Consider the following 13,913-nt stretch of genomic DNA (forward strand, 5'->3'; position numbering starts at 1 on the left):
TTCGTGCAGCCCAACAGTATTCAAAGCAGTCTGCATCAATTTATGGAAACGTGCTACAAACGACTTGCCTCAGACTAACCAATCAAAGCACAACAAAGAATACATGCCCAAGTTATATTTAAGACAAACTTGACAACAGCTACTGTAGATAACTTATTCTGCTGGTCTTAAAAAGTCTTTGACCATAACTGAATAATTAAGCCTGTTTTAGACGCACAATAGTCTACATTCCGCATTAAACAAAAACCTTTCTGTAGCTTCGTTTCGGGGTTAAAAACGCAATGAAAACAAATGAATATAAATATTAATGTGACGTATGTAGTCTAGCTTAAAACAAGGAGTGGATTCAATTAAAAGCTAACTAAAAATATGCCGTCTAGAATTCGCGTCTATGAACTGTAGTACAAACATTGTTATACATCACACATTGCATTTTGTGCAGTTTTGTATTAAAAAATGTTTATACAACAACAAGAATAGGCTAAAATTGTAACCTTCTCCGAATTTTTATAATAGGCAACTTTCTATAAAAACATCTCTTAAAAACAACAAACAAATTTCCATCACAAAAACGTAACCTACGTTGAAAACGTCGCTTTCTTGCACATTGCTTTAATTAACTTTATTTTCTAAACTTGATTCCACTTGGAGCGTTCATGCAATTATTTATATTAAGTTGCTTAATTTCATTTCACAGTCATTTTCCACACTGAATTCTGTTTTAAATACGCGGCTCATCCTTCTGACCAATTTGCACAAAGTTTAAAAACCAAACTTGCCGCAAGTCGTGAAAGTACTATCGAAAATTTTATCAAAAAAAGCAAATCAGATCACTGTTACCGTGACGACAGATTTTACTTTGATTTAAAAACATTTTCTCTAAGCAAATCTACAGAAATCATTTCCGGTAGATAGTGCGACACGACCTTCCTTCGTGCGGCATCCAATCAAAACAAACCAGACGATAATCAGTAAAGATTTGAGGTGAAAAATTTATCCTTGCAGAATCGACATGATAGCCCAAGTTGCTTGACGTTAAGTCGGTGTAAAACAAGTTAAATTGCCGGTGTTGCTCTATCGCATACTCACAGTTGGTGCGGCACACAATGATGCGAAACTATGTTGAAAAGTTTAAGAGAATGATAAACTCGCTAATACTGTACCTTTGGCTGTCAGTGACATGACAAAGATTTTAACCGGTTCAATGCACAGCGCAAAGCCTCATTCAAATCCAAAAAAGCGATAAACTAGCCCATACAGTGGCGTAGCCAAGGGGGGGGTTTTGGGGGTTACAACCCCCCCTTTGGCACGCGTGTGACGTCACGATATGGAGAATGATGCTTTCAGTCTAAAAAAAATTGCCTAATTTTAAACAAAATTGCATTAAAAGAGCGAGTTTTGCCAATACCAAACATCTCAGCCAGGAATTAGCAACAAGAAAACACAGAGACTAAGCTTTATTTCCGAAAAATGCCGAAGAAAACATGATTTTATCCTTTTGCTATGCTATCGGACAGCACCATTTTACAGGAATATTCATACCCACATTTTTGTTGAAAATGCTCTCAGAATGCACCAAATTCAAAGTAATTTTTCAAAATTTTCTGGGGGAGGCCCCCCAGACCCCCCGCCGCTGGGTGGTCAAAACCCCCTCCTTTCAAAATTCCTGGCTACGCTACTGAGCCCATATCGTTGCCAGCTGCTCCTCGCCTTTTCGCATAGATTGTTTGTTTTTCGTCGATGTAGATTGTAGACAGTGACTGTTGTGTAGACGTCGGTTGTGACTTGTAGATATTGTGGCTTAGCTCGTGGAGCAGGATATCTGCTCTTTGTGTTGCAACCTTCAAGTCTTATCTTTCTTCGGGTGCTCCACTGACCATGGTAAGAGCCAAGAGGTGATCTGGAGAGTCTAATAAGTTCAGATAAGTGATGAAGATGCTAAAGACGAAAACTTACAAGTTGAAAAGCATAATACGATTGAGGATGTCTTTGAAAGCGAATCTTCTCAGAGATTACCAAGTGTTTATCACAGCGTAGTCCAGGGCTACTCAACTAATGTTAGCAAAGGTCCATTTTGACAAGTTGAATATTTTTGCGGTCCGGTGAATATTTCATATTATGCAACTACGAAAATTAAACAACCTACGCCTACGAGCCTACGCCTAACAGCCTACGAGCACCGATTCCACCGAAACACTTTTCAGGTAGTATGTAGGCCTTAACACGTCTTGGATTTTTGTCTGACACAAACAAAGAAATAGAAAAGGAAAAAATATATTGTGTTTCTTTGTAGTGTAGCTGTGTGGATCGCACATCAGAGAAGACGGCAAACCGTTGGGGGGTCTGGGGGCGAAGCCCCCAGCTCCTTTGGATAATCACAAAAATTGCTTTTCCCTAATGGGAATCTGTTTAAAGAGGCCCTAAAATGTGGCAATGAGGTTATTCTTTCAGAAGCCCGAGGTCCACCTTCAACACCCAGAAGGTCCGTATTCGGACCGCGGTCCGCCAGTTGAGTAGCCCTGGCGTAGGCTATACGCTACTGAAAATAGTCAAGGCGTATTACGAGCGTACTACACAAGATCCATACCACACACGCAAAGTAGTCGAAAAGACAACATCCGAGAAAATATGAATTCACCCCGCCTACGAGAATAAATGGTCTACACTCCACATTGTAACTATCTGTCACGTCTTCAAAACTAAGCTTGGAGAGGTTGTTGCAAAAATTCGACCCAAGTAAAAATTGGTCTAATTTACAAATCAGAAACGTTTAAAAAATTGAACCAAAAACGTTTAAAAAATGCAGGATATATCTTTATCATTTCAAATTTTGCGTAAAGAAACACTTGGGTCATCATCAAATTTTTCTTTTCCCGAAAATTTAAATGGTTGAGGTAGAGAAATAGAGAGAGATTTTATCAACCTTCCATATGCGAGTCGAGAAAGAATGGAACAGAAATGCACAAAAACATAACCATAGAAAAGACAATGGTTCACTGTCGTATTGTAATTTTTTAATAATTTCTCCTTGAAATAATCTGATTACTAGGACAATACGGCACCCTGAAAATCTAGACTGGTGGAAGTTTTAGACCAGTTTGGGTCTAACACCGAGTTCTTCAAACTAGGAGGTAAAACACAAGATACAGTCAAGAAAAAATATAACACTCACCTATTAAAATTGTTAAAGATTAAAGTTGAGGAGAAAAATACAAAATTCTAGTAGAAATAATCTACAGTAAGTTACGCCGTGAAACAACAAATCAAACTGGATTTATTTACAAAAACCACCAGTCCAAGTTTAATGTCCTGCTATCAACAACCAATACCGCAGTGAGTGTGTGCGTCCTACAACTATAGGTCACGCAGTGACATGTGGAATGTGTATGTTGAGAGAATGGAGCTGAAATCATATAAATGAGAATCCACCAAAGCTTACTTCATTAGTTTATGTGAAAGCGATGAAACAAAAACATAAGCCGTCTTGCTACGCAAAAACATGGTGTCACTGACATTCAGTTTGTAAACTACGCTTCTAATAGGCCAATGAGGGCAAGTGTTGTTGTAGCAACGCCCATTAATCTGTGCTAAGAATGATTCCCGCAGAAAAAGTCAAAAACGTTGGTAAACCACCTGACTACGGTGTTGCTTACGTAATGGAAATGTAAAAGCTACGTCAGTGAATGAATCACGAGATGGCAACAAAATTATGAAAACTTTTGAGGCAATTCTCCAAAGTAGTAGCCAGAAAAGATTTTCATTTGTCCCTTTCCTCAGTTCCTTTCTATTTGTCCCTTTCTGTTTGATATAGGCTACTCTTAACTAAATCATTTGTAGGAATGCAGCCCTGATAAAATGAAATAAAACTTTTTCTTACACCAAGAGATGTACACCGAAGCACTGCTTACGAATGTAGTCCCATGATGGACTGGTTGGCCTCATCCAATGCAGATAATAAACATAATTGTTGACTGCTTTCTGGCGGTAGCTGATGGTGATAAATAACTATTAGGTCTAACTGTTAGCGAGCAGATTCGATGGATGTGCAAATTGTTCCTTAATTGATAAGGCGAAAGCTCAGCTAAACCAAAAGTTACAGCAGCCTTCTGTTTAAACAACCAAGAAGGGAAAATTGAGGTTAAGATCAACACCATTAAAAAAAAAACTGTCTTTCTGCCTTAACCTGAAATATTTGGGGGTAGTTCTGGACAGGTCGATGATCCCTTACAGTGAACATTTGAAGTCACCAAGGAAAAAATCTCACCCCATACAACTTTATTAAAGCAACTGGTAGGCCTGGCTTGGATGCCGGAGTTGGCACCTTGCGCACTGCTACCATTACGCTAGTCTACGCTCCAGAAAAATACTGGGGCTCCTGACTAGAGTCGCAGTGTCCATTGCCATCAAATTGACACTGGTATAAAAAGATGCCTTGCGTGTTGACATTGACACTATTCGTGATAAAAGGCAGAGGCACTCGAGCCTTAAATTGGCAAAAAAAAAACAGGTTTAAAGGAGAAAAAATGACAAACCTTTAATTGATTTATTATTATTTCTTGATAATTTGTGAAATAAATTTATAAGTATCAATTTAAAACTATTCTGCGGAAGCAAAACTAGAAAAAATGTGGGGGTGGTGCCAGAGAGAATTTTGACAGATATTAGTCGCTTTTTGGACACTTTAAAAATGCTGCTTGTTTAAAATGCACACTATTTTTTGAACCATAATTCTCCATCAAAGCTCAGTTTCTGCAAACGCTACATTGCAAATCTTTGATTCAAAAGTAAAATTAAAATTTAAAATTAGTTGGCGTTATGATGTCAGTAAAGTTTTCAACCAAAAAAAAATGTTACCTATATGCAAAACAATGAGCATGAAGCCTTGTGAATTCAGTTTAAAACTGCGGGGAAAAATGCGGAACCAACCCGGGCATATCAAATAAGTCCAGTAAATAAAGTGCAGTACCGTGGTTCTAGTTTCCTTTACTTACATGTATGCAAAGCATCGTTTTTTATTCATAAAATCGGCTTTTTAATTTATAAACGATTACAATTAAGCCACGGCGACCTGTACATAGATCGCTATAAATTACTTCGGCAGCTGTTGTGCTCAATTAAGTACGTTTGAACCACAAAATAACTGAACGTTTAGAAATGCGGTAAGTAGGCTACATTAAAGAACACATCCATGGTGTAACGGCCTCACACAAATAGCCTTGGTGAAAGTACGTTGCATTTTTGAATCAATAACAGATGACTAACGTGTGTTGAGACTTGGATCAAACTTTGTTTTGCTGTGGGAAACATTGACCTTGTGAACAGGTTCAGTTGAGTGCTTGTAACTCAGTTGCGGGTAAACACATAACTCGTTTGTTATATCATCATCAGTAAAGTGACGAAATGACAAACACTGAAATGTTCCCACAATGTAAGCTGCTGTCCATTCATTTAGCGAGATTTTTTCTGCAAAATGTAAAAATCATAATCAAGACCAATCAGAAACAATGAAGTGTTGGTTGAAAGAAAATTAAAATTACAATAAAATAGGACAAAAGAAAAGATAATTTGATAAATTTCATTGCATTGTTCAAGGTTAGTTCTGGATGGGAGAACAAAACACAAACCAAATGAACCCACGCGAACTTATAAAAACAAGTTTTTCTTTGCAGGTACCGGTCTGCGTATGATAAGATGATCAGTTCGTCACACTAAGAAAATGCTACATGGCAAGGTTGAGAAGGCGTATTTCAATATTGAACAAAGAGCTAGTCTATTTTCTTGTCACTATCTCGACTGGGAGGTTGTTTGCTGTTCTACTAATCTGTGATAAACTACCGATCGATTCAAGCTAATGACGGTTTAACCCGACAATAAACATTCCATTGTTGGAAATACAGAGAAATTGAAACACGGTCAAGTTCAGGTTGAACTGTAATACGATCGTATTTGGAAAAAGCTTCAGTAATCTTTCTATATAAAGCAGAATACGTCATCAAGTGTTCATGCAGTATTATTGTATTTTACTCGGTGTAGCTTTAGCTTCCGACAAGGCTCAAATTAAAAAGATTTTGCTTCCGACAAAATCGGGAATCTCCTGACCTATGAACTTAAAACTTATGAGAAAAGTAATAGGTTTGCGAGAGATGACAAAACTTTTCTGAATTTCTACAACACTTTTCTAACCACAAAAGTTCTCAGAAGATTCTTTTAGTCGCTTTTACATTTTTTGAAAACGGCTTGCAGTTTTCAACATTGTCGACCAATTCCATCAAATATTACGGTAGGTCGTCAGACCACTCGGCTAGCGACAAATCAGCAAGAGTTTCAACTCAGCAAGTGCATTTCTGCTACTGTCCAAGTCAGCAAATGAGATTTTCACCTAGCATCGGACTTGTTTGGTCATCGCTTGCTAAACTGATTATGCTGACATGTGACATGCCAAAGTTGCCGCTTCCTCAGTTGTTACTTTCTCTGTTTCATCATTTATTAACTTCAGCAACTTGTTGAAATGTTGCAAGCTCAGTTGTCACTTGCTTAACTGTCCTTTGCTCAGTTCACAACTGCTGACTTGTAGGAAACTCGTTATGGTACAATATACAGACAGGGACGTTGATTGAATAATTAGTCCAGCGTCAATGAGATCCAAGGGCACCAAAAGACACTTCTAAGAAAAATACCATAGCCAAATAATACGTGGTGATTGCTTCAACTTCCGGGTCTTTGGGAAAGATTACGAGCCCCTAAAATTATATCGACAGGGTCTAAAAGTATCCCCTAGACTCCCCTGTAAACGTCACTGCAAATAGGAATCATAAGATAATATTACTCTATTGAGGCTTATCGCTGATAAAAACTTGTTCATTCAACTATCGACTTTGTTGTCTATTTTCGCTGCAAACAATTAAAAGTGAACAAAACCCCTTACAAAATCACACCATGCGCAAACTTTCAGCCATTCAAGCCGTTATGAAAAATATGTAACTTCACTAATACACAGAGAATGTTTGCGTACAGAAACTACAAGAAAACCATAGCTGTTCGTCAAAAAGATGACGTCGTTGCACAAGGTATGTCCAATTGTCCATCGTCAGTGAGATCATCAAAGATACAGAAGATATTTTTGTCGAGCAACATTGGTTTCTTACAAACAGTAATGTGGTAAATTATAAAATAACACGTTCAACCAACTATAAGAAGATAAAACTTTATTTTTTCGAGAGACATGTGGGCTACACCGCTACAGAAAACAAGCGATTTAAAACCAGTCCGGTCAAGCATCTTAGTAGGCTTGACCGACTTAAAGGGTGTTTCGCAACTAGTGTTGAATTTAACATTCATCACAACTTACCATTTACCAAATATAAACTTAGCTTTTCGCTCTCAAATGCTCGGTATGTTTGTTTACTCTCTGCGTAGCCAGGAGTGAATACACTGGTTCAAATGTCAAGGAGAAAGTAGTGATTAAAAGAAGGAGCATCAAAGTATCCTAGACCCAACAATAAATAATGCGATTTCATGCCAATGGAGCTGATTAATCAAATTCAGTTCATTTATTTCTCCTTTACATCCTGAAAAAAATTCCAATTTACCTTTTTCAATAGTCGCTTTTATTGCGTCAAACATATATGAACTATCGTAACAGTAGTAGTAGGGTGGTACCAAAATAAATAATCATCGATAGTTTTATGAGACTTTTATATAGATAAATATACCGAGCGACGCCGATTTTACGGCGTCTAATCGACGAGGCTTGACAATGTGATTTAACCATAGTATTAAAAATATCACAAGCTAAACAGAAACTTATATTAGGCTACTCTTGTCTGGTATAGGCAGAGGGAGGTAATTGAAAGAGAGTGGTGTGTCCCCTGAACTTGGAACGATAAGCGTAACTCACCATTTTAGAGGTGATGGAAGTAATTTTTTTTTGTGTCAAAATGAAAACAAAATTTTATTTTATGATCGACGTGAAACAAAATGAGAAACAAAACGAAATCTAGCCAAAGAAATTTCGTGCCGACATTTTTCTCAACACACGTAAAATTAACTTGAAAAAAGAATGAATCTTCAAAAAGATCATGCCAGGCGACTTAGTTTGAATTTCATGACGCTTTTGGCGTTATAGAATTACCATTTCTATTTTTGTTTCGTACGCACAACGAAACGAAGTTGGTTTAATTTCAAAACGAAACCCTTCTTACGTTTAGTTAGTTCCATGGAAATGTAAAACTTATTTGTAAGTTGTAATGCAATGTCAATAGTAACATAATGGTTAAATTAATCTCATATACGAAATACATCAAAATAATATAGTTAGTACTTTCTAAAACCTCTACAGCCTGTTTCACCCTAAAAGGAGGATCCTTATTCAATGAGGACCTTAAAGTAATAACTATATTTGATTTAATTTGTTCTGCTTGGCTTTTTTGCTTGACGTTGAGCACTTTATGTAGTATTAATACTATTTATTGTTCACATACGAAATATGCTTCTTAGTAAGCTAATGTTTACTAAAAACTATTTAAAAACTTATTTCGAAACGACGCAACACGAAACAAAGGAAGGTTGCGTCAGAACAAAACATTTCAAATCGCTGCTTTGAGCGACCGTAGCACTCTTTACTGACCTCTTTGTCAAAAAGAAAGGCATTTGCAACCAAGCTGCGACCAATGTGCTTCTGTGTATTTACCATCACTGGTTTTGCCCTGCCAAAAACCCTTTCAATATGGTAGCCTACACCAGTGGGTGAAGGGCTGTTGCTCTATATTGCTTGAGGGAAGTTTTGTTATTTTTTTCTGAGTCTTCAAGTCTGCAAAATCGACAAGCAAATATTTGCCAAGACCCTGAAATATGTGAGTCATTCCAAACGCGAACGTATCAAATGCATCAAAAAATCTAGATCCAAGACGCTAAGGATGAACTACGGATTTCAATCATTTAATTTTACTACTAAAGATAAGACTACTTCAGCTTTCAAAACGTTTGCCAAACATGAACTTAGTTTTTGAAGTTTGGACGATGTATTTTTATTCAAATTCTCCGGCTTAACTTGCTCAATTCATAACTTACCAAATTTAATTGGTTAAATTTTGAAGGAAATGCTACTATGTTTTTGTTAAAATAAAATATAAATGCAAAGCAAGATTATGAATTAACTTTCGTTTTCCTTTTCTATTGCAAAAATTACAGAAGAACTTTTGTTCTGGCTATAGCTCTAAGCATTTTTGCGAGTTGTAAGCTTATGTAAAAGCATGGACTTCTAAATGTCCATGTGTAAAAGTTTTTCCATTTTCACCGCCTTTAGCATAATGGTTCGCAAAAAACATAAATTCGACCACAAAAGTGATGCATTCGTCACAGAGTAGCACCAGATGAGAATTTAAAGTGTCTTTAGAGCGGTTCGTTGTCGTCTAAGTTCACATCAAACATTTTAAGATCCAATTAGTAAAACTACTTTCAAATTGTGTCACTTAATCTACGTAATGATAGTCGTCAGACACTGTGAGATATGTGACGTCGTAATGACAATGTTTCTGTGATCGCGGTCAAGTGATTGACGGTATGATTGGGAAAAGGTGCCGGCATGGGGCCAATGACCCCCAGTGATTGGCAGTCAGCACACAAAGTAGAAAAAGTCAATCAATCATTGCACGTTGTTACGACGGTTTGTGACGTCGTTTACAATGCAAACAAAACAGTTTTTCTTTGAAATTATTCAAACAACATGGTCACACTTCAAATTAATTGCAGAAAGCAGAACTTCCTATCTACAGGTCTTCCATGCCCTGTTTGGAAGTTAACGCCATTTCAAGAAAAAGTGCTTTCCGATACTCGTATGATTGCAAATTTCGATTCCTCATTTATGCAATTTTCTTCTTTATCGAATTGAAGTAAAAAAACAATAACTCAGATTTAGCTTAATTTAAACCTTCAACGAAGCAAAGTTTATTGCTTCAAGATTCACAACTGAGATTGCAAACAGAAATGGGAACAAAAGATTTAAATGAGTCATTTTCAGCAATAATAGAACAAAACGCATCAACCGCATTTATCGCTCAGATGTGGCAAATCTGTTTGGACAAGGTTTGCGATGATGATATAAAACTGAATGGGCTTGTGCAACAGATAAAGTGAAATTTATACAAATGTAATTTGTTTACAGTATAAACAATGACTAAGATGAACGGAAAACTTACGATTACAGAAAAACCGTCGAGCTACGAGTGGTAAGAAACGTAAAACTGTTTTTCACAAGAGATTTTATCACGGCGTACACAATCACAAAAGTACGGAATCGATTTTATGATCATTAAAAAAGCGTTAGAGCAGGCTATTGCTCACTAAGTGTCAAGTAAAGACGTCACTGGACCGTCTGCAGACGTTAAATCAACGTAAGAAACGGTTGGTTTGCTGTCTGGATTGACGTTGAGATGGGCATGAAACCATTTCATGAAGAGTTTGTTTAAATGTTATGTGAATAATGAAATAGCTTATTAGGACCCCGGTTACACGAGACACAGCCAGGAAAACACAAGATCGCTGTCGAGAAATTTTATTATCAGTGGTTGGCATTGATTGAATGAGTGTAAAAATTCTCTCCTCAAACAAGTTTTGACTGTAACCGGCTTTGTTGTGCTATTTTCTGCGCTTTTCTTCATTCCGTTAATTCGGATTTAAAGTTTAGACAAGATATTTATTTTTAGCTTCAACATAGTTTAAGCTACAATACCAGCACTGTATCTTGCCTAGAAGATCAATTTAGAGCTTTGGTGCGGTATGCTTGCGGTGGCAGGTCACTGCAACAGTAAGGTATCTATTGCAAAAGTGGGGTATCTTATTACTTAATTGAAAAAAAAAGAATTGTGCATTCATGGAGTGAAGAAGAAGGCACACCAAGTCAAGATGTTTTCTGCTGTCGTTGTTTTTCTTTAGCGAAGTTTGTAAATAAAACTAGTGTTGGCAAAACAGTGATTTATTCCCTTTTTCTTTTCATCTGGCTGGTTGTTGGTGCAATTAGATTATCTTGTTCGCATGCTCAACAGCAAAGTCATCCCTCAGCAAGATCGAGAAAGAATTAGAGTTTACGTAACCGGCTTGGCGCGTGGAACAAGTGAAGCATTTGACAACAGATCTAAAGGGCCTTCCGACGTTCATACATCACTTGTCAACCAGAGAGGTTGTGCACTCTGAATCTAATGACCATTAAAAGTATTTTTGTGTTTGTTTCAACATTCTGAGACGAAGGTAGAAAACTGTAGTTTGACTGGAAAGCGAACGGTTTTCGAAGAAAGTGGAGATGCACTTATGTACTGTATATTTTAAGCTTTATTTTGAGATAGGCTATTAACAAATACAAACTTGAAAGATGTTATTTCATGTAGACTAAGCAACATTAATTTTTAAACCTCAAAAAGGTTTAAATTTTGCAAACGTTTTATTTTTAGTAGTTTCAATACTCTAAGTATTATTTATTGTTTGTAAAATGTAAAATATTTCCAATAAAATGAGTGGAAATCGTCACGACAGAACCATGATGTAACACAATTGAAGAAGCACAAACAAAAATGTTTTTGCTCAATTTCAATTTGTCTTTATTCGATTCAAATTTGACGTTTACCAAGTCTGTTTTGGAACGGGAAACAAGTCCACACTTAGTCAAGACAAACAATTCATAACAAAAAAGCATGTTTTGTTTGGGAAAGGGTATTAGCAGATATTAAAGAAGAATCGTAACAATTTGCTTTTCTCAAATTCAACAAAAATTTTCACAGATTTCTTCGTGTAAGCAAACACACCTAATGCATTGAACGAAAGGACACCGCCAACGGCGGACAAACGAAGCTCAAAAAATTTTCTTTTACTCATCATTTTGTGTGTTCGCAAATAAATGATGATAGCAGAGCATTTGATAGCGTTATGTGAATGATGTAAGTGTTCTATCGCCGCTTTTTTAAACACTGAAGTCTTTCTTTCACCGGTGTGAGTTGACAGGAGAAAAAGATGATTGAAATTAACGGCATTAAAACAACAAAACTTAAGTGTTTTCCACTTACAAAAGCCGGTAAGTTTTCTTTTTCGAATGATCAGATAAGGAGTAGCAAAGCTTACTGTCGCAAAAAAGTTAAGGACAGTCATTACAAGTAAAAAAAATTAATAATTTTGTGCCTAGTTGTAAGAAATCGGATTTTACTATTATAGGCCTGTTGAGGATTAAAAATTTTATCGTACCTCACACATAGGCCGCACCAGCGCTCTAATAAAGAGTTATTAAAAATCGGGCTACACTTTCGCGAGTTCGCTTGGTTGTACCAAAAGCATTCAACCAAGCTACAGAATCTGATTGAACATCGTTTTATCTGGACACAAAAATCAATTAACTGCTAAAAAATAAATGTACAGATAGCTTTCGATTTAGCCTATTTTTTTGCACAATTTTTTTTGTTTGTGCAAATAAAATTATGCTAGTCCGATTCTGTTACTTAGTTTTAAATGTTTGTGTTTTTTTTTTGTTTTTTTTTTTCAAAAACATTGTGGTTTTCAAAAACATTCCAATTTGAAAACACTTTACGCTTCTTCTTTTAGTAAAATTTAATTGTACCGTATGACAACCCGCTTTGCTAAGAGTTTTTTAGAACTCTACCTTCAACTTCTACAAACTACATTTTCTAACTACACCATGGTACCAGTAACAAAGTTGCATATAATGTGGAGATTCAGAGGTGCAGCGTATATGGAAGGTGCGTAAGCTACAACTGCGCATACTTACTTGCAAACTTAAGAAACTGGTAGACCAATTTAAAACATACCACAAAATTGAACTAATAAAAAAGCAAAGTCTTCTTTATCCAATCTACCCATACATGCATATGCATTAATTCCTGTCTTATAAAGGCAGAAGATCTTCAGGCAGGTGTCATATTTTGCCAAACACGCAATAATGCTCGATATTAAAGATCTATTATCATGTTTATACACAAGCCGGTAGACCCTATTAAAACAATGGTTCGTTTATTTGCTAAGCTAAAAGCTGTTTAGTGGAACATATAACCTAATTAATGAAATAGTGGGCTTTGTGTGATTGTTTAGTGACATCCTGAATTTGTGATCAATATGAACATGTTTCAAAAAACTTTTACCATCAAACAATTCTCCATATCCCAATTGCAACGCAATAATGAACTTCACTTCTTGCTCAAAACGTACATGCCACTATAGACAAAGACAACACAAAATAAGGTGTTACCTTGCCCTGTTTGATATTCAACAGACGTAAAACAATAGCCTACTATTTACATACCGCAACCGGTATTTTTTAGTTTTATGAAAAGTTTTAGATTGACTTGTTGGCGGTTGGAACGGCTTGTATATGCAACAACACTGCGCGTGGCTCACACAATGAACAGGAAGATCTTGTTATTTCATGAGGATAAAGAACAAAGTGAGTGCTCTGTGTTTAAAAAATGGAGCAGACATCGCCATAGCCTCTTTTTTAGTTCCGTTGTTTTAGCTAAAATTTAGCAAAAGCAACAAAAAGTTTACCAGGTCAAATGAAAGTGAACTGATATGCAGGGAGATAGCCTCGGCAAATGACGCACCACTGCAGTCGCAAGCATGCGATTCACAGCAGTAATTAGTGGATTACGCCGATGTATATTTGTGTGGGTCTTTGTTGTTACTGGAAGCTATAGTGTAAAACAAAAAAAGTTGAATTTCAAAAGAAAATCGTCAGTCAAGTTTGGTTCAGCCTTGTTAAGTTAAAAATAATAGCACAAACAAATTTAAACTTTTTTTATTACTTATTTATTGTGAAAACTGTATGTAAAAGGTTCTTGAAATATGTGTAACTTAATAGTAATTAAACTAATCGTACAATGCACAGCAAGAACAAATATTTTCGTTTTGATAATAAATTT

The sequence above is a fragment of the Aplidium turbinatum genome, chromosome 13 (assembly GCF_918807975.1).
Source record: "Aplidium turbinatum chromosome 13, kaAplTurb1.1, whole genome shotgun sequence".
NCBI classification, from domain to species: domain Eukaryota; kingdom Metazoa; phylum Chordata; class Ascidiacea; order Aplousobranchia; family Polyclinidae; genus Aplidium; species Aplidium turbinatum.